This window comes from Dromiciops gliroides, chromosome 2 (genome assembly GCF_019393635.1).
Source record: "Dromiciops gliroides isolate mDroGli1 chromosome 2, mDroGli1.pri, whole genome shotgun sequence".
Taxonomy (NCBI): domain Eukaryota; kingdom Metazoa; phylum Chordata; class Mammalia; order Microbiotheria; family Microbiotheriidae; genus Dromiciops; species Dromiciops gliroides.
In genome coordinates, this window is record NC_057862.1 from 567,802,152 (window position 1) to 567,825,469 (window position 23,318).

Sequence of the window (23,318 nt, forward strand, 5' to 3'; positions counted from 1 at the left end):
TATTATTTTTTGGCTACACCTCAGCCTGTTGGAGAGGTTAAGAAGGATAATTTAGTAGGGTTGACCTGAGCAATGACCAGATAATGAAGTACTAATTACAACAAATTTCAGGAGAAGTTCTTCTCTGCGAAAGTGCAACGGAAAAACAGTGAAAGGTAAAGGCAACCCAGGCTTCTTTCCTCCTTCCTCACCGAATTTGTGTGAAGCTCTGCTAACAAGGTACATGTATTCGGTGATCACCTCCATGGGATGGCTGGGCCTGTGGTGATTTTCAATTGCCTCTTGCCTCATCTTTAATTTGTGGCCTGCTTCTTGACAGAAGTGATGACTCTGCCCTTGTAGATCTCTCCTGGAGAGGGTTTTTCCTTAGGCAAAAATTGAATGACAGCGTGATGCCTGATCTCGTCGGTTTCTCTGATGAAAGTCACTTTTCTCATTTATCAACCATTTACTGGTCTCAGGTTCTGGAAGGAAGACAATACTCAGAATCAACTGTGTACCACATATCAGGTACACTGTAACCTTGTTCAAACAAGCTAGTGTGTTGAGGAAAAACTGTCTTAAGTAATTCATTTGAGGTCAGAGTCACAGTCCTCTTTCATTTTGAGCTTACTACATACAAGGCAGTGTGGTAAGAATTGAGAATACAGAGACAAAAATGAAGGAGTCCTTTTCTTAATGAATAAATAATTAAATGAGTTTATTCATTTAAAAATAATTTATTAAATACTATGTGTTAAGCACTATGTTTAAGATTTGGTGATACAAATGTGAAAGAAAATAGTCCATCCCTGAGGAGGAATACTCTAAATGGGGAGGGTAGAAAGGCCTGAAGGTCTTAAGGGTTAAGATGGGGGACAAGGACCAGAAATCCATAGGATGTATTGGAGCAACTTCCATGAAGAACAGGGAGTCTGGAAAGGAGCAGCTCACCACCATTAAGAAAGGAGTAGAGAGCATGAGAGTAGGAACAAGGTGAGGATTTTATGTTCCTTTCAACATTAATTAATATAGGATGGGTGGTAATTGTCTGACTGGGAGGAGAAATGGAGGAAGACGCATTGTCAGGAAGGTTGGGATAGGCTATGAGTTATCCTGGTGTGGGAAAAGATGAGAGAAATTTTGCTTAGGATCAGCTCTAGCTGGGGCATTCCAGGACTTGCTCTCAAGGTGCTTATATTCAACAGTGGAATTTAAAGGAGAATGAACACAAAGATAATAGATACAGGGTGATTTAAAGAGGGAGAAAACACAACTGGGGAGATAAGATAAAAGCTAAAATCCAGCCTCAGACACATGACACTAGCTGTGTGACCCTGGGCAAGTCACTTAACCCTCATTGCCACACAAAGACAATAAAAAAAAAAGAAAAGAAAAGAAAAAGAGCTGATCCAAATTCTAAGGACAAATAAGAATTCTGAGAAACACATGAGGACTGAGTGTTTGCCAGGTATAACAGACAACTTGTTCAAATGTAGGGAGGCTAGGGATAGAATGTTGACTTTTCAGAATAGCTAGTAGGTCAATTTAACCATAGCTTTTTTTCCCCCCAGAGTTTTCTTTGATGACAAGAGGTATATGGGGGAGAGATAAAGAAAATGGGAAGAAAAGTGAGTCTGAGGCAGAAGACTGTTGAGAAGATGTTACATAGCTGATCTTAGGGAAGATCTTGAGCATAAATCTTAAAGTGTTATTGTTGGTCCATTGTTTTTGAAGAGGAACATTGACATCATGGGTGATGTCTTGACTGTTGTGTCAATTGGATTTAAGTGAGGCAAAATTTTGAGAAGTCAGTCATCGGCCTCACTCTTTCCTTCAGAGTCATAGAAATTTAGTGGCAACACAAAATTCAGGATGCCTGATGGTGGCCTGGGATACAATGAGTGACCTTGGTATCTTTGATATGATGTCTGACCAAACTTAACATACTGCACAGTGCCTACTTCAGCCACCTTCATGGCTGTTAGAGCAAAATGTTCTCATTCACCCATTCTGGCAGAGGAAGTCTTTGCATGCTTGGGGTAGACATTCCCCTAACTCACTGATGGGTTTGAGGCCTGTATGTTGCCCTTAACTGTTTTTTAAAAAAAATTTTACCCTTAAATGGTTTGCCCATTTGCCAAGACGGTTTTACTGGAGTATGGCCACTGCACATGCTATAACACTTGGGAACCACAAATGAGAGTTAGGTAGAAGGTGAACACAAAATGTGGATGTAAAAGGCTCATCAAGCCCTCACACCAGAGGTACTAGTGCTCCCTAAATGCTAGGTGGTACAGTAGATAGAGTGCCAGGCCTGCAGTTGGAAGAGTCCTTTTCCTGTGTTCAAATCTGGCCTCAGACACTTACTAGGTGCATGACCCTGGGCAAGTCACTTAACCCTGTTTGCGTTATCTTCCTAATGTGTAAAATAAGCTGGAGAAGTAAATGGCAAACCATTCCAGTATCTTTGCCAAGAAAACCCCAGGGGAGCAGCTAGGTGGTGCAACGGATAGATCACTTGCTCTGGAGTCAGGAGGACCTGAGTTCAAATCCGGCCTCAGACACTTGACATTTACTAGCTGTGTGACCTTGGGCAAGTCACTTAACCCTCATTGCCCAACCAACTAACAAAAATTAAAAAAAAAAACAAAAGAAAAGAAAACCCCAAATAGAGTCACAAAGAGTCAAACAAGATTAAAGTGACTGAATAAAAATAAGTGTTAAAGTGATATTATTGTTGGTGATGATAGCTGGCGTTTATAAAATTTAAAGTTTTCAAAATGCCTTATGTACCTTATTTCATTTAACACTTATACCAATCCAAGGATGTCAGTACTATTATTGACATCACCAAATTTCAAATTGTAAAGCAATAAGAATCTAAATTGTCCAATAGAGAGAAAAAATTCAATTATTTGGGCATACAAGTTAAAAAAAAAACTAGAAAAAATCACCCTCACAACTAAACAACAAAATAATAATTTTAAAAGAGATCAATAAATTAAAAAAAATTCTTACTCATTGAGGAAATCAATTAAATAGAGCTATTTTTAAACTGATAGAATGCATAAATCATTACCTATTACAACTATAAGAGAGAAGAGCAAGTGGTTCATATCAAAAATTAAAAGAAAATTAACAATTGAAGACAAAAAAATTAAATTATCAAATACTATTTTCCCAATTATATTCTAATAGATGTTATAATTTAGAGTAAATGGATAAAAACTTAAAAAATTTTTCTTATATTAAGAAAAAGAAATAGATTTTTAAAATAACCTAACATCAGGGAAACAAATTAAGGAAACCATAAATAGACTCACAAAGGAGTCAAAAACAATCTAAGATAAGATGGATTTATTATCAAGTCTTATCAAACATTCAATAAACAGTCAATTTCTTTTCTTTCTTTCTTTTTTTTTTTTGGTGAGGCAATTGAGGTTAACTGACTTGCCTAGGGTCACACAGCTAATGTTAATTTTCTGAGTCTGGATTTGAACTCAGGTCTTCCTGAATCCAGGGCCAGTGCTCTATTCACTGCACCACCTAGCTGCCCCAATGAATTTCAATATTGCATAAATAAATTATTTGCAAAAATAGGAAAAGAAGGGACTCCACCCATATCTTTGTAGGATGCAAATATAGTTTTGATACCTTAACCAAGGAGAGACAAAACAGGGAAAGAAATACATATACTAATATATCTAATGAACATTGATGTTAATGTTTAAAGACAATATTATGAAATAGGTTAAATAATATATTTTTTAAAAATCACACATTATGAACTAAACCACAAATGCAAGGTTGATTCAGTGTAAGGGTGTTCAGTATAATAAGCCGTATTAATAACATAAAAAATACAAACTGAATGATATCAGTAGATGCTGAAAAGGATTTTGATGAAATTTTATACCCATTTGTATTGTCAAGTTAAGACAACAACTATTTGGTATGCATTTGCTTTGTTTCAGGACCTCTGCTGAACCCTATGTCTATAAATACAAGCAAAAAGGAAATTTCTGATGCCAAGGAGCTTGTGTTGTAATGGAAGGAGGGAATATATTAGAAGCTATTGAAAAGCCCTGAGGAACATCCATTCTGTGTATGGTGGCAAAGTCCAGAGAATAAATGGAAAGCTGGTCCATGACCATCTCAAAAATAGAGGTTCCAAAAAAAAATCATCAAGGTGGAGGGATGTTCTAGGAAAGAAAACAGCTGAGGTATGGTGGCAAAATTTAGAGAGTCAGAAGCAGAGGTGGAAGAAAAATGAAGGATGGATATTAAAAGCAGGAAGTATCAGAATAAATGGACTTTTCTTTAATATGGTAAATGGTATCTGTCTAAAACTAAGATAGGTAATGAATAAAAATTGAAGACCTTTTCAGTAAGATCAGAGGTAAAGCAAGATAGATCATTCTCACGTGACTTTAACATAGTGCTAGACATACTAGCTATAGGAATAATAAGTGAAATAGAAATTGAGGGAATAAGCATAGACAATGAGAAAGCACAACTATTACTTTTATGAGATGATATTGTTCTATTGATAGGCAACAAAATTAATTGAAACAATAAACTCAACAAAGTTACAAAATATAAAATAAATTCACAGAAATCACAGCCATTTGCGAATATTACTAAAAAAGACAGAGATAGAAACAGAATTTACTTGCAAAAGAATTATACTATTTATAAAACATTTGGCAGTCTATCTGCCAAGACACACCCAGGAACTATATGCATTCAGCTACATAACATTTTTTTCATAAAAGCAGACCTAAATAATTGCAGGAATAGTAATTGCTTATAGGTAAACCATGCCAATTTAATAAAAATGACAATGCTACTCAAAATAATTTACTTATTCATTGCCATAGTAATAAAATACTAAAAAAAAATTTATAGAACTAGAAAAAAATAATAAAAAATCTTTTTTTTTTTTTTGGTTAGGCAATTGGGGTTAAGTGACTTTCCCAGGGTCACACAGCTAGTAAGTGTTAAGTGTCTGAGGCCAGATTTGAACTCAGGTCTTCCTGAATCCAGGGCCGGTGCTCTATCTAGGTGGCCAGTGCCACCTAGCTGCCCCATGAAAATCTTATAGAAGAAAAAAGTCAAGAATCCCAAGGAAAATAATGGAAAAGTAGGAAGGACTAGGGTCTAGAAGTAATAGATTTCAAATTATAAGACAAAGCAATTATCATCAAAATAATTTTGTACTAGTTAAAATAGAGTAGTTGATAAGTGGAATGATTAGGAACTCAACATACAGAAGCAAATGAACACAGTAGCATAGTGTTGGATAAATTCAAAGACACAAGTTATTGGATAAAGGCTCACTAGTATCTGATAAAAACAAATAAACATACAAACAAAAACAAGGAAAACTGGAAAGTTGTTTGGGAAGAAAATGGGTATTGACCAAAATCATGCACTGTATAACAAGTTATATTCCAAATGGAAAAATGTTTTAGATATTAAAAGGTGACATAAAAAGATAGAAGAGCTAAGAAGAAATTATATTTCAGATCTATGGATAGAGAAACAATTTACGACTAAAGGTTGGAGAGCATCACAGAAGATTAATGCTTCATTATGTAAAATTTAAAAGGTTTCACTCAAAATTTGCTTTGCAAATGCAATTAACATTATAAGGGAAACAGGTAACTGAAGTCAAATTTTTTTTTTCAGTAAGTTTCACTGACAAAGGTGTCATATTCAAGATAAATATGGAGTTGAATCAAATTGATAAAAATAAGGACTATTCCCCAATTGATCAAAGAATGTGAACAATTTTCAAAGGCATAATTCTAGCTTATCAACACAAATGTTCCAAATAATTAATAATTAGATAAATGTAAAATCAAAGCAACTCTGAGTCTCTCCCTCATATTTATCAGATTTTTAAAAAATGACAAAGGAGGAAAATGAGTAATGTTAGAAGGGCTGCAGTACAATAGACACATTATCCCACAACTGGAAAGCAAGTTGGAACTCTGCACTTTGATCCAGCAATACCATTACCATTTGATCCAGCAATACCATTACCAGGCAAAAAGATGGAAGAAAGAGGAAAAAGTATCCATTTCTACAGAAAGATTTATAGTAGCTCTTTTTCACAGTAGCCTCAAACTAGAAACTAAAGTGAAGGGGTAAACCTATTGACTAAGAGAACAATTTACACAATGTTGAAAATATTGTAAATTTAAATAGCACCAAAAGACATCAGAATTAATATTCTAAATACTGTCTGATTTTGATTCCAGGGAATTGATAATGACAAACATGGCCCCTTTCATTGTATAGGTGAGGGACTATGGGTGAGATACAGAATGTTGAGTAATTATCAGAAGTGGCTACTGTATTGTTTGGGTTTTCTTACCTGTTTTTGTTTTTCTTTATTACACAGGAAGGTTCAGGGAAGGTGGTATGGGTGGAGGGTATTGGCAAATACAAAGAACAAAAAGCATCAATAATTTTTTTTCTAACTCCATAACTTCCAGGACATGACTTGGGATCAGTATATATTCACCCCCCTCATCCTTAGTAGAATTGCTATCTGGACTCCCTTACTGAAGGGGAATGTAGTTACACTTAAGCAGTGCACACTAGCACATGAGGACAACAGAGGATGAAAAGAGGGTTAAGCTTGCATCCCCAAACACCCTATGAATGAAACCCCTATGTTTTATTTATTGTTCCTACCCCTTATGTGATCTGGTTTAGCTAATTCTCTTCTTTTCAGAAATAAGGCTATCTGAATATATGTGTGTGTGTGTGTGTGTGTGTGTGTGTGTGTGTGTGTATGAGTGCATTATGGAAGCGTGTATGTATATGTATATATGCATGTATATTTGTATGTGTATATGTATATATGTATATGTGTGTATGTATATTGCATACACACCCACCCACCCACACACACACACACACACACACATATATATATATATATATATATATGTTATGTGTGTGTGTATGTGTGTGCTTGTGGGTCAATACACACAAACCTTTAGAAGTGAATATTTACCTTAGTGGTCATCTAGACTCATCCTATCATTTTACATATGAGGAGACTAAGATGCTGGCAAAGGTTAAGAGACTTCTCCTCTTAGTAAGTAGTGGACTTGATAGTAAATGTTAGAGCTGGATTCCAAGCCAAGTCTTTTTATTTCTAGATCTCTACTTCCCTCCTTTGTTCCATTCTTGGTGATCCTACAATGGGGCATTCACCAATTACCCTCTCTCCTACTTTTCTATGTCACTTACAGATTGGCTCAAATTATTTTGAGGATCAAGGGATGGTAACAGCTTGTGAGAGCAGCTTCAGAGCTTAGGCATGATGAGAGAGAAATAGGTTATTTGTTTTGCTGACTTATGAGTTAGTATATTCATCAAAAGAGTGTATGTAGTTGGGTCAGTTGAGTAATTATAACCCCCAAAATGGGATGGTCATATACAGTTGTTGTTGTTTGTCCTTTATTCTCAAAGAGGACCATGGCATCAGGAGTGATGTCATGACTTGCAGTGAATTGGATTTAAGTGAGAGAGGACTATACAAGGTCATCAACCTCACTCTCCCCTCGAGGGCTATCTGGGTCCAGTGACAAGATATGTATCAGGATGACTGGAGATGGCCCTGGATGTTTAAGGCAATTGGGGTTAAGTGACTTGCCCAGGGTCACACAGTTAGTAAATTTCTTAGGTGCAATTTGAACTCAGGTCCTCCAAATTTCATGACCAGTGCTCTATCTACTGAGCCACCTTGCAGTTTTCACATACAATAACATTGAGGCCCAAATAACACTTTCCCTACTTATGTTCTAACTTAGTTATATTTCATCAACATCTAGGTAAACAGATTAGGAGAATGACTAAAAGCCAAAGGGATGTTTAAAGGGTGAGTATACCTGCCCCCCCCTCCCCAGTCTCCCATTACCTAAAGCTCCTCAAGTCTCTACTAGAGACTCAGGCACAAAGACAAACATAGGTCCAGGGATACTAATCCATTGCAAAGACAGATATCAGGTTACTCTTTACATAGCTTATCTAATGCCTAGTCAGCATTTTTCCTGAATCCATCTGTCTTAGGTGCTTAAAGCAAGATAATTGGCTTCTTAAATATTTCTAAAGTTGTTAGATAAAGACAATACTTAAGCACAAAATCAATGCTCTCTGACATAGAGGCATTAAGGCCCACAAATGCTCATCGCTACCATTTGTTCCGGATTCACAGCTTAACTTTGCTGTCCAGGGGCCTAATAACTTTTCAGCACATAATAAAGTTATGTGCTGCCTTTCAGATACAAAGATAATATTCCTGGCCCATTAAAGTTGTTTTTACAGGGTTATGAGAAATTTGTCCTGATCTGACCCTGCTTGCCTTGTTGCTTTTCTATCTAAAAACTTTCACTTGCAAGACAGCTGGTGAAGCAAAAGGGGTCATGTCCATGCCCTGGTCAAGTAGCAATTTCATTGAGCTTATTTCCTTCCTTTTAAAATAAGGGGCAGCTAGGTGGTTCCAGGGATACAGTGCCAGGTCTGGAATCAGGAAGATTCATCTTTTTGAATTCAAATCTGGCCTGAGACACTCACTAACTGTGGGACCCTGTACAAATCACTTGATTCTTTGCCTCAGTTTCCTCATCTGTAATATGACCTGGAGAAGGAAATGACAAATCACTCTACTATCTTTGCCAAGAAAAACCCAAATGGGGTCACAAAGAGTCAGACATGACTTAAAACGACCGAGCAACAAAAACATGTGCTCGATGCTAAGTGCTGGGGATACAAGTATAAAGAAAGAAGCAATCCCTGTTCTCCAGGGGCTTTCATTCTAATTTAAGGGATAATGATAACATGTATAAAATTGAGGAAAAAATGGAAAAGAAGAACCCTAAAAAATAAAAAAGTATAAACTCAAGGTAGATTGGGAAAGAAGGCAGTAGCAGGGGGTAGAATTAGGAATGGTTTCATGCAGACAGTGGTGTTCAAGTATTTTGAAGGAAGTGAAGGTTTTACAAGGTGGAGATGAAGGAGTACAAATGTATGGGAATGGAAGATGGAGTGTCTTAAGTGAAGAACCAATTCAATTCAATAAACATTTAATATGTACCTACTATGTTCTAGGCACTGTGCCAAGCACTGGAACCATTCAAAGAACAATTCCTTTGGATTGCAAAGTACCAGAGGAGTAATTTCCAATGAGGCTAGAAAAATATTTTTAGATCAGATTGTGAAGGGCTTGCTTTAAAAGCTAAGTAGAAGGGGCAGCTAGGTGATGCAGTGGATAGAGCACTGGCCCTGAATTCAGGAGGAACTGAGTTCAAATCCGGCCTCAGACACTTGACAATTACTAGCTGGGCAAATCACTTAACCCCCATTGCCCTGAAAAAAAAAAAGAGCTAAGTACAGGAGGTTATATTTGATCTAGAGACAAGAAGAAGCCCCAGGAGTTGGTTGTATAAGCAGGTAACATGGTCCTATCTGTGCTTAAGAAATATCACATTGAGAGTGGTGTGAAAAACAGATTGGAGTGGGGAGAGTTAATAATAATAAGTTAACATTTATATTATATAATATTTAAAATTTAATAAGTTGCTATGTACTAGACATTGTGCTAAGTGCTTTACAATGATTATTTCCTTAGATCTTCACAACCCTGGGAGTTAGGTGTTGTTGTTATTTCAATTTTACAAATGAGGAAACTGAGGCATATAATGATTAAGTGATTTGTTCAGGGTCACATAGCTAGCAAATGTCTGAGGAAAGATTTGAATTCATTTCTTCCTCATGTGTCTTCCAGGTCTGGAGTTTATTGTACCACCTAGGTGTTGGGAAACCAATTAGGAGGCTGTTGTAGTCATTTAGGAGAAAAGTGATAAGCACCTAGATTAAACTGGTGAGGGCTATATGAACAGACCAAAAGGATCAGATGTGAGTGGTGTTGTAGAAGTAAAAAACACAAGCTTTTGTGACTGATTCAATGGTAGGGATGAAAGAGAATGAGGAGTTTAGGATAACTGAGGTTGTGCACCTGTGAAATGGGAAGAATTGTGGTGCCTTCAACAAAAATAGGGGTGTTTGAAAGAGGATTAAATTTTGAAGGAAAGAAAATGAGCTTGAGATTTCTTCTTAACATAAAACATCAAATGTGAAATGTTTAACAGGTACTATGGGACCTAGACCCATGGTAGAGTTTGGAGCCTAAGTATATAGATCTATGAGTCATCTGCATAGAGGTGATAATTAAAACATGGGAGCTGATGAGAGAGAGAGAGAAAGAGAGAGAGAGAGAGAGAAGAAAGATTAGGGGGCATTATATGGATGTAAACCCAGCAAATAAGACATAGGAGGAGTAATTATGTAGGAGAAGAATGAGAAGACAATGTTGTCACAAAACTCTAGTTGAAAATGGTAATGAATTGTCTAATGCAACAGATAGGTCAAGAAGACTGAGGACTTGAGAAAAGACAAACAGACTCATCAATTAAGAGTTTGTTGCTAACTTTGGCAAGAACAAAGTCAGTTTAATGATAAGATCAGAAGTCAGATTATAAAGGGTTAAGATTGTGAGAGAGGAGGAAGTGACAGTAATGAAGTACACAATTTTCTCTAGTAATATGGTATAAAAAGCTATGGAAGATATAGGATGATAGTTTGAGGGGATACATAAGGGGTCTAATAAAAGGATATTTTTAAGGATAGAGGGAGACTTGGACATGTTTGAAGGACCTAGTAGATAAGGAGAGGATGAAAAATGAGGTATGGAGGGAATGACTTAGATTGGAAACTACTGAAGAAGACAGGAGGGGTTTGGGATTAAGGACCCATGTGGAGGAGTTGCTCTTGGAGAGAAAGACTATCTCAATGTCAGAGATTGAGGGAAAGGGTAAGGAAAATGAGGCATAATACGAAAGGGTTTTGAGATGAAGAGGGAAGAAGAGGGAGCTTATGGTGAATGTTTTCAAATTTTTTTTAGTAAAGTTAAAGTCAGGTCTTCAGTTGAGAGGGGAGAGAAGGAGGTAGGGGAGGCTATAGAAGAGAAGCCAAGGTCAGGGATAATTTCTATTGTGAATGAGATGGGGAATCAATTAGGGAGGAATAAAATAATTGCTTTGTTTCCATGATGTCCCTGATGAAGTTGAACAATGTGAAATTTTAATACATCCAATCAACAAGGCTATATCCTCTCCCAGCTCCATTCAATGTAAACTTTGCTAACCTGTTTTTTCTTTAGTATACAGTGGAGGAAGATGGTGGGAATAATCCAGGGATGTAGTTTATGACAGGGGATGAGCAGGACAAAAGGATGAAGGACTTGAGAATAGAGGACAGAGTAAAGTTGAATCAGTTGAGTATAAAATTCATATTGGAAAGGGAGAAAAGTGAAGTCTAAATAGAATAGCCTGAGAAAGTACCAGGGACAAAGTATTGATTCAAGATTAAAACAAAGAATAGTTTTAGGGGGCATGAGACATAGGGAAGAAAGAAATGAGAGGAGATTATGGTCAGATTGAGCAATGTCAACTTTTTGTTTAAGAAAGTGGAACACCTGTGTGCAATGATAATGCCTATGTTGGCTTACTTGGAGTAATATAGTAAGTCATGGGATTTAAGGAGATGAAGAAATTGGGATGATTATTGCTTTTCTTATTCCTGGAAGCTATTCATCTCAATATAGCTGGAAATCACATTAAAGTTTCTGACTATGCTATTAAACTTCTTTCTCATATTTATCTTTTAGTCCTTTGAAAAACTAAGCTTTTTCATATAAAGTAGCTTCTAACTTTTCCTCTTCTATCTTGAATTTGTGCAGCTGATCTCTGCACTCCAGTACAAAACCTTACATTTATCTCTATTTAATATCGTAGCTTAGTTTAGTCCTTACTAAGAGACGTGGCATTTTAGCTCTTACTCAACACAAAATGAATTATCTGGCACTTTACTAATTTAACCAATATTCATGGCCTAGCCAGGTAACTCAGAGTCTACCATTATTTTATTTTTAGACTGAATTATATAGTTTATTTATCTATATCAAGCAAATTAATCATAGAATTTAAAAAATCTCCACTTAACTTAGCATTAATGTGGATATATCTTCTGGGGTGGCAGACCAAGCCATATAACCTGAAAGTTCCAGGAATTATAGTAACCCCAGACCACAGTTCTAGCTTTGAGCCTACTGTCCATATTTATTCTTAAGGGGATCAACCATCATGTTCTACACTCCCTTCCACCACCAACTGCCCTGAGTAAGGGAATGTTCCTAAACCATCAGACCTGCCTCCAACATGGCAGCCATCAGTTAGAGCAAAGCTTCTTAAATTGTGGGTCGCAACTCCATATGGAGTCACATAATTGAATGTGGGGGTCATGAAAAATTTGGTAACAGTAAAAGGTTATGTATACCTATTTTATATACCTATATACCCAGAATTGCATTAAAATCTCTGGGGCAAAGAGAGGTTGTGAGTGGTAAAAGTTTAAGAAGCCCTTGGAGAAAGCCTTGGACAATGGTTCCATCATGCCCCCCAAAAAACCCACCACTGTTATGAACAGCCAAATAACTTCCAACAATTTGACAAGAAAACCACCTTAACTGAAGCGGGAAGGAATCCTTAGGAAGAAAGAGGAAGTGGCATGTGCCAGGAAGGTCAAACCATTATCACGACTTTGATTTCTACTTCTCTTTGGTACTGGTTAAGACAGCTCAAAATCAAGAGCACAAAGGACCATGAAATTCCTCGCCACACACACTTCCAACCCAGCTATCACTGATGGGAGTAGCTCTTGTAGAGATATAATATATCATCTGATCCTGCAGGTGTTTCAGCCCCTCCTTCCTCAGCAGCCTCAGCTACTGAAGACGTGGAAAATTAAATTAAAGACGATGCATGACCACCTGCTTTTCTGTGGTACCATAGAGACACTGGCCTTTTCTCTTCTTTTCTTTCTTTCTTTCTTTCTTTCTCTCTTTCTTTCTCTCTCTCTTTCTTTCTTTCTTTCTTTCTTTCTTTCTTTCTTTCTTTCTTTCTTTCTTTCTTTCTTTCTTTTTTTAGTAGGGCAATGAAGGTTAAGTGACTTCCCCAGGGTCACACAGCTAGTAAGTGTCAAGTGTCTGGGGCTGAATTTGAACTCAGGTCCTCCTGAATCCAGGGCTGGTGCTTTGTCCACTGTACCACCTAGCTGCCCCCTGACACTGGCCTTTTCTGTCTGAACTTGCAGCTAAAATACGTATATTGTTTGTCTTCCTTATTAGAATGTGAGTTCCTTGATAGCAGGGACTGTCTTGCTTTGCTATTTAAAATACCCAGCTATTTGGTGGTCAGAAGAAATAACACAAGGATACTTTCAAGGTTTCTCTCATCCGATTAAAATTAGATTTTATCTCCTTCCTCCCCAAAACTCTTACATCCAAATATATCTGTTTCAGTTGAGACCAGCAACTGAGGTTAGAAAATTTAGAATTATCTCTGATATTTTTCTCTATCTCACTCCCAATATTCAAATCTTCACTTTGGTCTTAGTAATTCTACCTCCATTGCTTCTTTTTTACACACTCTCTCCACTCTTATGCCCAGCACACTAATTCAAGCCCTCATACTAAATAACTCTCACCTGTCTACCTCACCCCTCATTAATATGCCAAAATGCTCTTCAGAACATGTCTTGTCCATATCACCCCACTTCAGTGCTCTTTCTATAAGAAAAGAAAAACTCCTAAGATTGGCCTTTATTGTAAAATTATCCTCAGTCTGTTTCCAGTCTACCTTTACAGCTTGAGACATTATTCCTCTTCATACACTTCACATTTCAGCCAAACTGATCCAGTAGCTGGTCTCTGAATTTAGTCATCTCACATACCTAGAAGGAGCTTCCTCCTTGTCTTTTCCTCTAAGATTCCTTGGCTTCTGTCAAGGTTCAGGAGTGTCTTCTCCTATATCAAGTCTTTTCTGATATCTCTGTGTTTTTGTCCTCTGTCTCTCTGTCTCTCATCAAATTACCTTATTTTAAATGAACTATTTCTATGTTGTATTTTCCTAGTAGAATGTAAACTCCTTGAGGACAGGAACTTGTACTCATTGTTGTCTTTCTAGCTCTAACACTCGAAACTGTGCTTTGTATGTTGTAGGCACTTCATATATATTTATTAAATTTAATTTAATTTCAGCACTTTCTATGGATTTTTAATATAGGTGAAGATAAATATTCCTGTTGATATCTTTTGGGCTGATGTTGGGAGGTGTTTTTCTGTGATTCCATTTATGTAGTGAATTTTTGCCATGTAAATGCTTGCCACAACACATCTACCATTTAAATCTAACAGAATTGCTTAGATACTCAGAGTTTAAGTGACTGGGTGGTGGTCACACACCTATTATACATCGGAGATGGAACTCAAACCCAGGTTTTCCTGAATCCAAAACTGAATCTCTATCCAATGCACCATACTACCTCATGGTGAAGATAACGATTGTGATAATAACAATAGTGATGATAACACCTTATGTTCAGCTTCTTTGGATTTTACTTTGAAATATAAGGTAGCAAGTTCACATTTCTTTTACTGCTTTAAGTTGACATAATAACCTGGGGCAAGGAGTCAATACTAATTACAATTCTCATCTAGAAACACATTTAAGTCTAGAGGAAGTGAAAGTTTATCGCACTTTTTCAATTGAGACAAGAACTGGCCTACATTGCTTCTGAATTTACAGTCCTGCATTTTTTCTGTGGTCTTCTTATGAAGATAAAATAAGAAATAATCCCACTGGAGATAAGTCCACTGGTCTTATTGTTTTTTCTCCTTAGACAGTGCCAATCTGAAACCTGAACTAAGTATGAAATAATTTTTTTCCATGTATAAGACTCTGCTCTCTAGCTATTATTGTTTAGATTGGGACATACTGTTTTCCATTACATTAAATGAATTTGGTAAATTTCCTACTAGCTTTATATGGGACTTTTAATTTTCTATATCAATCGTTCCAAATTAGAGTTTGTGTAATGATGTTGCTTGCATGATGCCCCCAGATGATATCTTATTTCCACATGAAGAAAAAACAAGGGGCAACTTTGATATCCAAGATTATTATAATTAGCTTTTGTGAACAAGTTAGGACTGGTGCTGTGTCTGTGTGTCTGCATCACTCCATAATATCAAGTAGAGTGGAAATTTGGCACTGTGATCTATACATAGACAAAAATAGCTCAGCCAAGCCCAAAATCCACCTAATAGGTTGTCAATATAGACCAAATGACCAAGATCCTATTTTGATGTTTTTCTAAGAAGAAAGCAGAGCCATGTGGGTGGGGTGTAGGGGTGGGATTTTAGTAGGTTGCTAATTTCAGAGCTGCCATTTGCATTCATGGAATAAGAGAATATAGATTCTTTGAGTTGAAAAGATTTAAAAGGTCATGTACATCATACCTGACAAGTGGTCATTCAGCCTTTGCTTGATGTGCCCACCAACCAACCATTTAATCATCCATTTTAGAAAGTTGCTGAGGGGGTAATGTCAAGTTCACTGATCTATAGTTTATAGACTCTTTCCCTTTTTGAAAATTGGAATATTTTCCCATTTCCATTTCTGTTGTGCTCCATGGTTTCTCAAAAATCAATTACTGTTCATTGATGAGATTCAGCAATTTAATCCAATAATTATTTATTAAGTGTTTTCTGTGAGTATGGCCCTGGGGATATAAAGACCAACCTCCTCAAACCCACCAACATGCACACACAAAACACATAAAACAAAAACAGTACTAGTCTGCAAAGAGATTACAGTCTACTCTGAAGATACAACATGTAAACAGATAAAACTATACATGATCAGGTAGAGAGGAAGAAGATGCTAACAACTTTGTGCATCATGAAAGATTTCTTGTAGGAGTTGGCAAATGGACTAATCCTTAGATGGACCTAGGGATTCTAAAAGGTGGAGGTGAAAAGGGAGTGCATTCCAGTTATGGGAGGCAAACTGTACAAAGGTATGAAATCAGTCAGTCAGTTAATTGGGGTGGGGTGTAGGAAGGGAATAAGCATTTGTTAAGCATCTACTATGTTCCAGGCCCTATGGGGACCAGCAGGTAGTTCTGTTTGGCTAGAGCACAGAGTATATGAAGGAAAAGGATATAAAATATGAAGCTACAGCCAGATTAAGAAGGACAGTACACATCTGAGAATAAATAAAACCTTTCACAATCTGAATAACAACTGAAAATCCTTTCAGCACCTTTGGATTTAAGTTATTAGCCAAGAATATTAGACTCTTTTACTAAAACTGAATGTTCTCTTTGTCCTTTGTACTCATTTTAGGTTCCAATTCATTCTCACCTTTTTTTTTCTATCGTGTTAAGGGTAAAAGTTATTTTCCTTCATATAGAAAACAGAAACAAAATAGCAAATAGGCATTTTTACTTTCTTTGTGTCATCCATTAACAAGATCCCAATCACCCCAAAACTGGGACAGACCCTTCATATTGTTATTCTTTTCTTTCTTTCTTTCTTTCTTTCTTTCTTTCTTTCTTTCTTTCTTTCTTTCTTTCTTTCTTTCTTTCTTTCTTTCTTTCTCTCTTTTCTTTTTGCAGGGCAATGAGGGTTAAGTGACTGGCCCAGGGTCACACCACTAGTAAGTGTCAAGTATCTGAGGCCAGACTTGAATTCAGGTCCTCCTAAATCCAGGGCCGGTGCTTTATTCACTGTGCCACCTAACTGCCCTGTATTGCTATATTTTTACCCAACATTGATAAATGTTATTTTTATTGTACATTGCATTTTCAAAGTCATGGCTCATTATGTAGCTCTGCCCTTCCTGAAACTAAGAGAAACACTTTTTAATATTTATATTCCATTATGTGCTCTAGCTCTTATATTTAGTACATGCTCTTTGGAGAGCTTCCTGTGCATCCACATTGTCCTCTTTTTTTTTCACATTGTCCTCTTTAAGATTTCTTCCTCTATGAGATACTTTTCAATTATATAGTCATAAATTCCTTCTTAGGAAACTCTCATCCTGTTGAGCTGGTTTCCCGTTAGGATCATGAAATAATTTTTCCCTTAATTTTTGACATCTATCTCTAGAGTACATATCAGACTGTGTCCAGATTTATCCATCATGAAAACTTAGATGATAGTGCATATCTATATTGAAAGTCCTCTTATTTTTTCTATCCCTACAGAGCAAAAGTGTGGTGAGGAAAGTCTACTTCTCTGGTATTTTAATGCTCCTCCATGTATGGTAGTTACTATAAATTTTTTGATGAAGAGGGCAGTTGAGGCCATTTTTGAAAGAACTATAAGGGTAACCTGTTATTTTCAGTGAGTTAGACAGGAACTGGGGGGAATTTAAGAAGCATGATGTAGTGGAAAGTACCTTAGACTTGGAGTGAGTATAATAATTTAATTAGAGCTGATATTTACATAGCAATTTAAGGGTTACAAAGTACTTGGTATATATTATTTCAGTGAAGTCAGTACTAAAGGTATTATTATCTACATTTTTTTTCAATTGAGGCCACTAAGCCTGAAAATCTTACGTGACTTGTTTGTAGTTGTTGGTTAAATGTCAGAGGTAGGATTTGAACTCCGGTTTCTCTTGAAGCCAATTCCAGTGCTCCTATCATTAACCTCCTCAGGAGAACTGAGTTCTTATCTTGGCTTTGTTTGGAACCCAGAATGACTTTGGGGGAGGCATTCTATGATTTTCCATGGCTCAGTGAAGGGCATCTCGATCGCTTCTTCAGAGTCCCTCTCTTGGTTTGATCCTTAAGTATAAGTGACCCATGGTTACTTATGTGAAAACCATATTATAGACCCTATCCTGAACATATGTACTTGTTCTTATCAATTTTATATTTCTATAAGAATACAGTGATGCTGTGTTTCTGGCTAAATAGTATTCCTTGAATAGTATTTATTCCTCTTAATAGGATCACAGAGTTGGAAGGGATCTGAAGATATCTATTTCAGTCAACACCTGAACAATATTCCTTCTACATACATGACAAGTAGTCATCAGGCTTTTGCCTGAAGACCCCTCACTAACACCCAAGGAAGCCTATTCAACATTTGGATGATTTTAATTTTAAGAAAATATCTCCTTATATTAAACCTAAATATGTTTCTTGTCCTCTTCTATCAAAGTTCTTCCCTCTTAGGCCAACTAGAATAAATCTTGTCTTTCTATCCCTTTTTTCCTTTCCTCATACATACCACCAGGTCTATGGTCAATAAATATGCTATTTTTCTAAATCAGTTTCTCAATCTCTTCCATCACTGACTCCAAAGAATTATCCCTGAGGAAGGTAGAACCAATCAAGAAACAAAGCAATGTACTAAAAAAAATCAAGTCAATCATTCCATTGTAATAATTCAGTGTGGAAGATCCAAGTATCGGATAAATTAAAATTCAAGTTTCTGAGGGTACTATTTAAAGTGGGTTCTCCTACAAGACATGAAATTTTATTGCAGGAGGGCAACATTCATATTTTCACACATTAATTTATTCATTCATTCCACAAGAATTTATTAAGTGACTATATTTTTTGTTGTTTTTCATTTGTTTCAGTCCTGTCTGATTGTTGATGACCCCATTTGAGGTTTTCTTGGCAAATACACTACAGTGGCTTGCTATTTCCTTCTCCAGCTTATGTTACACATGAAGAACTGAGGCAAACAAGGTAAAGTGACTTTCCCAGGTCTACATAGGTAGTCTGAGGCCAGATTTGAACACAGGAAGAGAAGTCTTCCTGACTTCAGGCCTTCAGGCCTGGCACTCTATCTACTGTGCTCCCTAGCTGCCCTGGTTACTTTGTACTACATACTATACTATGACTTGAGAATGCCCAAGCAAAAATGTAGTCCTTGCACTAAAGAAATCTATATTTTACTGAAGCAGATGTCATGTACATATATGAATAAATACTATACACACATATACTATATATACATACACACACACACACACACACACACACACATATATATACACACATACAAAGCAAATTTTAAAAATAATTGAATGGTGCCAGCAACTTAGAGTATTAGGAAATGTTTTGATGTTTTGTGTAGAAAGTGCTCACAAACTGAATTTTCAATAAAGGTAAGGATTCTTTTTAAAAATATTTATTTATTTTAGTTTTCAACATTTGTTTGGATAAGATTTCCAATTTCCAATTTTTCTCCCTCCCTCTCCTCCTTCCCCCCTCCCCTAGACAGCAGGTAATCTGATATAGGTTATTTTATATATATATATATATATATATATATGTGTATATATATATATACATATATATATGTATATATATATACATATATATATATATATATAAAACATTAAACATATTTCTGCATTAGTCATGTTATACGAGACCAATCAGAGCAAAAAGGAAAAACTTCAAAAAACAACAGCACCAAAAACAAAAGAAATAGTATGGTCCAATTATCATCCATATTCCACAGTTCTTTTTCTTTTTTCTGGATTTGGAGAGCCTTTTCCGTCATGAGTCCTTTGGAACTTTCTTCTACCATTGGATTGGTGAGAAGATTCTAGTCTATCACGGTTGATCAACACACAATGTTGATAATACTGTGCACAATGTTCTCCTGGTTCTGCTCATCTCACTCATCATCAGTCTATGCAAGTCCCTCCAGGTTTCTCTGAACTCCTCCTGCTCCAGCACAATAGTATTCCATTACATTCATATACCACAGCTTGTTCAGCCATACCCCAATTGATGGGCATCCCCTCAACTTCCAATTCCTTGCCACCACAAAGCGAGCAGCTATAAATATTTTGTACATGTGGGTCCTTTTCCCTTTTCCATGTTCTTTGGGAAAAAGACCCAAAAGTGGTATTGCTGGGTCAAAGGGTATACACAGCTTTACAGCCCTTTGGGCATAATTCCATATGGCTCTCCAGAATGGTGGGATCAGTTTGCAGCTCCACCAACAATGCATTAGTGTTCCAATATTTCCACAGCTTCTCTAACATTTATTATTTTCCTTTATTGTCATATTAGCCAATCTGATAGGTGTCAGGTGGTACCTCAGAGTTGTTTTAATTTGCATCTCTCTAATCATTAGAGATTTAGAGCATTTTTTCATATGGGAATAGATAGCTTTGGTTTCTTCATCAGAAAACTGCCTGTTCATATCCTTTGACCATTTCTTAGTTGGGGAATGACTTGGATTCTTATAAATTTAATTTAGTTCCCTATATATTTTAGAAATGAGGCCTTTATCAGAAACACTGGCTATAAAAATTGTTTCCCAGCTTTCTGCCTCCTGTGATGAAATAATGGGATTTAGCAGATACTCAAAGACCCATCTGGAGATTAATTAAGACTGATTGAATCAAGTGAGAGTAATTGACTGCTGATTAAGCCTACTTCAAGTTAATTGGATTGTAATCACACCTGGCTATCCCTTAAGAAGGTATTGTTCTCAGAAACTAGACTGTGAACTCAACTTGAGAACACCTTCAAAGACAATGGATTTGGATGACGCCAACCAATCGCCTTGAAGCAGTGTGTAAGGACCGCCTCTGTTCCAGATGTATAAAAAAACTTCCACAAACAGCTTGCAAGGAATGCTGATTAAAACAGGCTGGTGAAAGAGTTCCTGATTAAGACAGGCTCCTTGAGGAGTTCCTGATTAAAGCAGGCTTGTGGGAGGACTTCAGGAAGAACCCAATCAAGCTGGAACTCTAGGATAGGTAGGACTTCTTTTTCATAACTTTCTGAACTCTTTGTAAATATCTGTATGTTCTAATAAGTGTTTAATGCCCAAAGACTGGTACTGAAGCCTTTTAATTTAAGGCGACCACAATTAAGATTTTAAACATCACACTCCCTTCTAATTTTGGATGCATTGCTTCTGTTTGTACAAAACCTTTTTAATTTAATGTAATCAAAATCATCCCTTTTGCATTTCATAATATTCTCTATCTCTTGTTTGGTCATAAACTTTTTAAGTCCTTAATTTTCTTGATATCATCACATCAAAGACAGTTTATATTTATACCCTCTGTGTATAATCCTTCTGTCTGCCCAAATACATATACCATTCTCAAGAGTTATAAGTATTATCTTCCTGTATAGGGATGTAAACAGTTTAACCTTATTGAGTAACTTTTTTATCCCCTGTTTACCTTTTTAAACTTCTCTTGAGTCTTGTATGTTAAAATCAAATTTTCTATTCAGGTCTGGTCTTTTCATCAGGAAACCTTGAAAGTCCACAATGTCATTGAATGTCCATCTTTTTCCCTGAAAGAGAATGTTCAGTTTTGATGGGAAATAGATTCTCGGCTGCAATCCAAGCTCCTTTGCCTTCCAGAATATCATATTCGAAGCCTTGCGGTCCTTTAATGTTGAAGCTGCCAGGTCCTGAGCAATCCTGACTGTGGCTCCATGATATTTAAATTGCTTCTTTCTGGCTGCTTGGAGTATTTTCTCCTTCACCTGATAATTCTGGAATTTGGCTACAATATTCCTTGGAGTTTTCCTTTTGGGGTCTCTTTCAGGAGGTGATCGGTGGATTCTTTCAATGATGATTTTATCCTCTGATTCTATGATATCAGGGCAGTTCTCCTTAATAATTTCCTGGAATATGGTGTCTAGATTCTTTTTCTGGTCATGGCTTTCAGGCAGTCCAATGATTCTCAAATTATCTCTCCTGGATCTGTTTTCCAGATCAGTTGTCTTTCCAATGAGGTATTTCACATTTTCTTTATTTTTTCATTCTTTTGATTCTGCTTGACTGTTTCCTGATGTCTCATAGATTCATTACCTTCCAACTGTCCAATTTTAATTTTTAAGGCATTGATTTCTTCAATGTGATTATGCACCTTTTTTCCATTTGGCCAAATGAATTTTTAAGGCATTGTATTCTTCAGAGAGATTATGTACCTTTTTTTCCATTTGGCCAGATGAATTTTTTAAGGAATTGTTTTCTTCAATCAATCTTTGTGCTTCCTTTTCTAAGCTGCTGATTCTTTTTTCATAATTTTCTTGTGTTGCTTTCATTCTCTCCCCGTTTCTCTCAATTGATTTCTTAAATCCTTTTTGAGCTCTTCCAAGAAGGCTTTTTATTCTTGAGACCAATTCTTCTTCCCTCTTGAGGCTTCACATGTAGGCAATTTGAGGACAATATATTGTCCTCATCTGAGTTTGTGTTTGCCTTTTGCCTCTTGATACAGAAGCTCTCAATGGTGAGAGCTCCTTTTTGTTTCTTACTCATACTGTAGCTTTCTTTTTTAAGTTGAAGTCTGCTCTGGGGGCACCAGAGTCCCTGTTTCAAGTTTCTTGTGCTGGGGTATAGGGGCTGTGTCACTGTCTTTTTACACTGGGGTCTCTATGGCTTGTAGATTTATCCCTACCCTGGCCCTGCTAGCCATGCTCTGGGATTGGTAGGCCTGGTCACGCCTGTCCTTTGGGTGGCTGTCCAGCTAGCCACCTGCCCTCCTGACTGATGCTGGTGGGTTTTGCCACTGTCTTGCTGCACCACCAGTTTGTTGACCCAGGATCCTGGGGCCTCAGTTGTTTGGCTGTGGCCCACAGCTTCCTGCTGACTTGCCCCAGCCCCCTCTGTGCTGTGCTACACCTTCCTTTTGCCCCAATGAAACCGACTTTTCCTGAAGTCTTCTAAATTATCTCTGGTTGGAAGACTGTGTCTCTCTGTCTCTTTGCAGGTTCTGTAGTTTCAGAATCCTTCTAGAGGCTTGATTTAATGTCAAAGATAAGGATTCTAAAAGAAGAAATTAAAGATAGTGTCTATTCTAATTAAGTGGGCTGGGGTTTGGGGATAGGAAGGTGACATAAGCAAAGGTATGGAGTCAGGAGATATAAGGTCATATAATAGGAACAGTGAGTAGGCTAGTTTGCCTGGACCATATATTATGTGAAGGGAATATCATGTAATGGGCCTACAAATTTGGTTTGGTGACAGACTATTATAGTCTTTAAATCATAGAGGAATTTCATTTTATCCTAAAGGTTATAGGGAACCAATGGACCGTCTTGGACAGATGAGTGATTTTCTCAGGTATACTTTAGAATTTTCACTTTGGAAGTTATGTGGATGGAAGTTTGTAGAAAGTATTGCCTTGAAACAGGAAGACCAATCAGAAGACTGTTGTAATAGTCCAAGTGAACTAGGGTGGTGGCCAAGTGAATGAAGGTGAAGGTATGAATGTGGGCGAAAATTTTGAAGGTATAATCAACAAGTCTTGGCAACTGATCAATACAAGAATGTTTTGAAAATTATACTTAAAGCCATAAAACATGGCAGCTAATTTAACTTCAAGATAGTTGTGATTATTTAAAGGCAG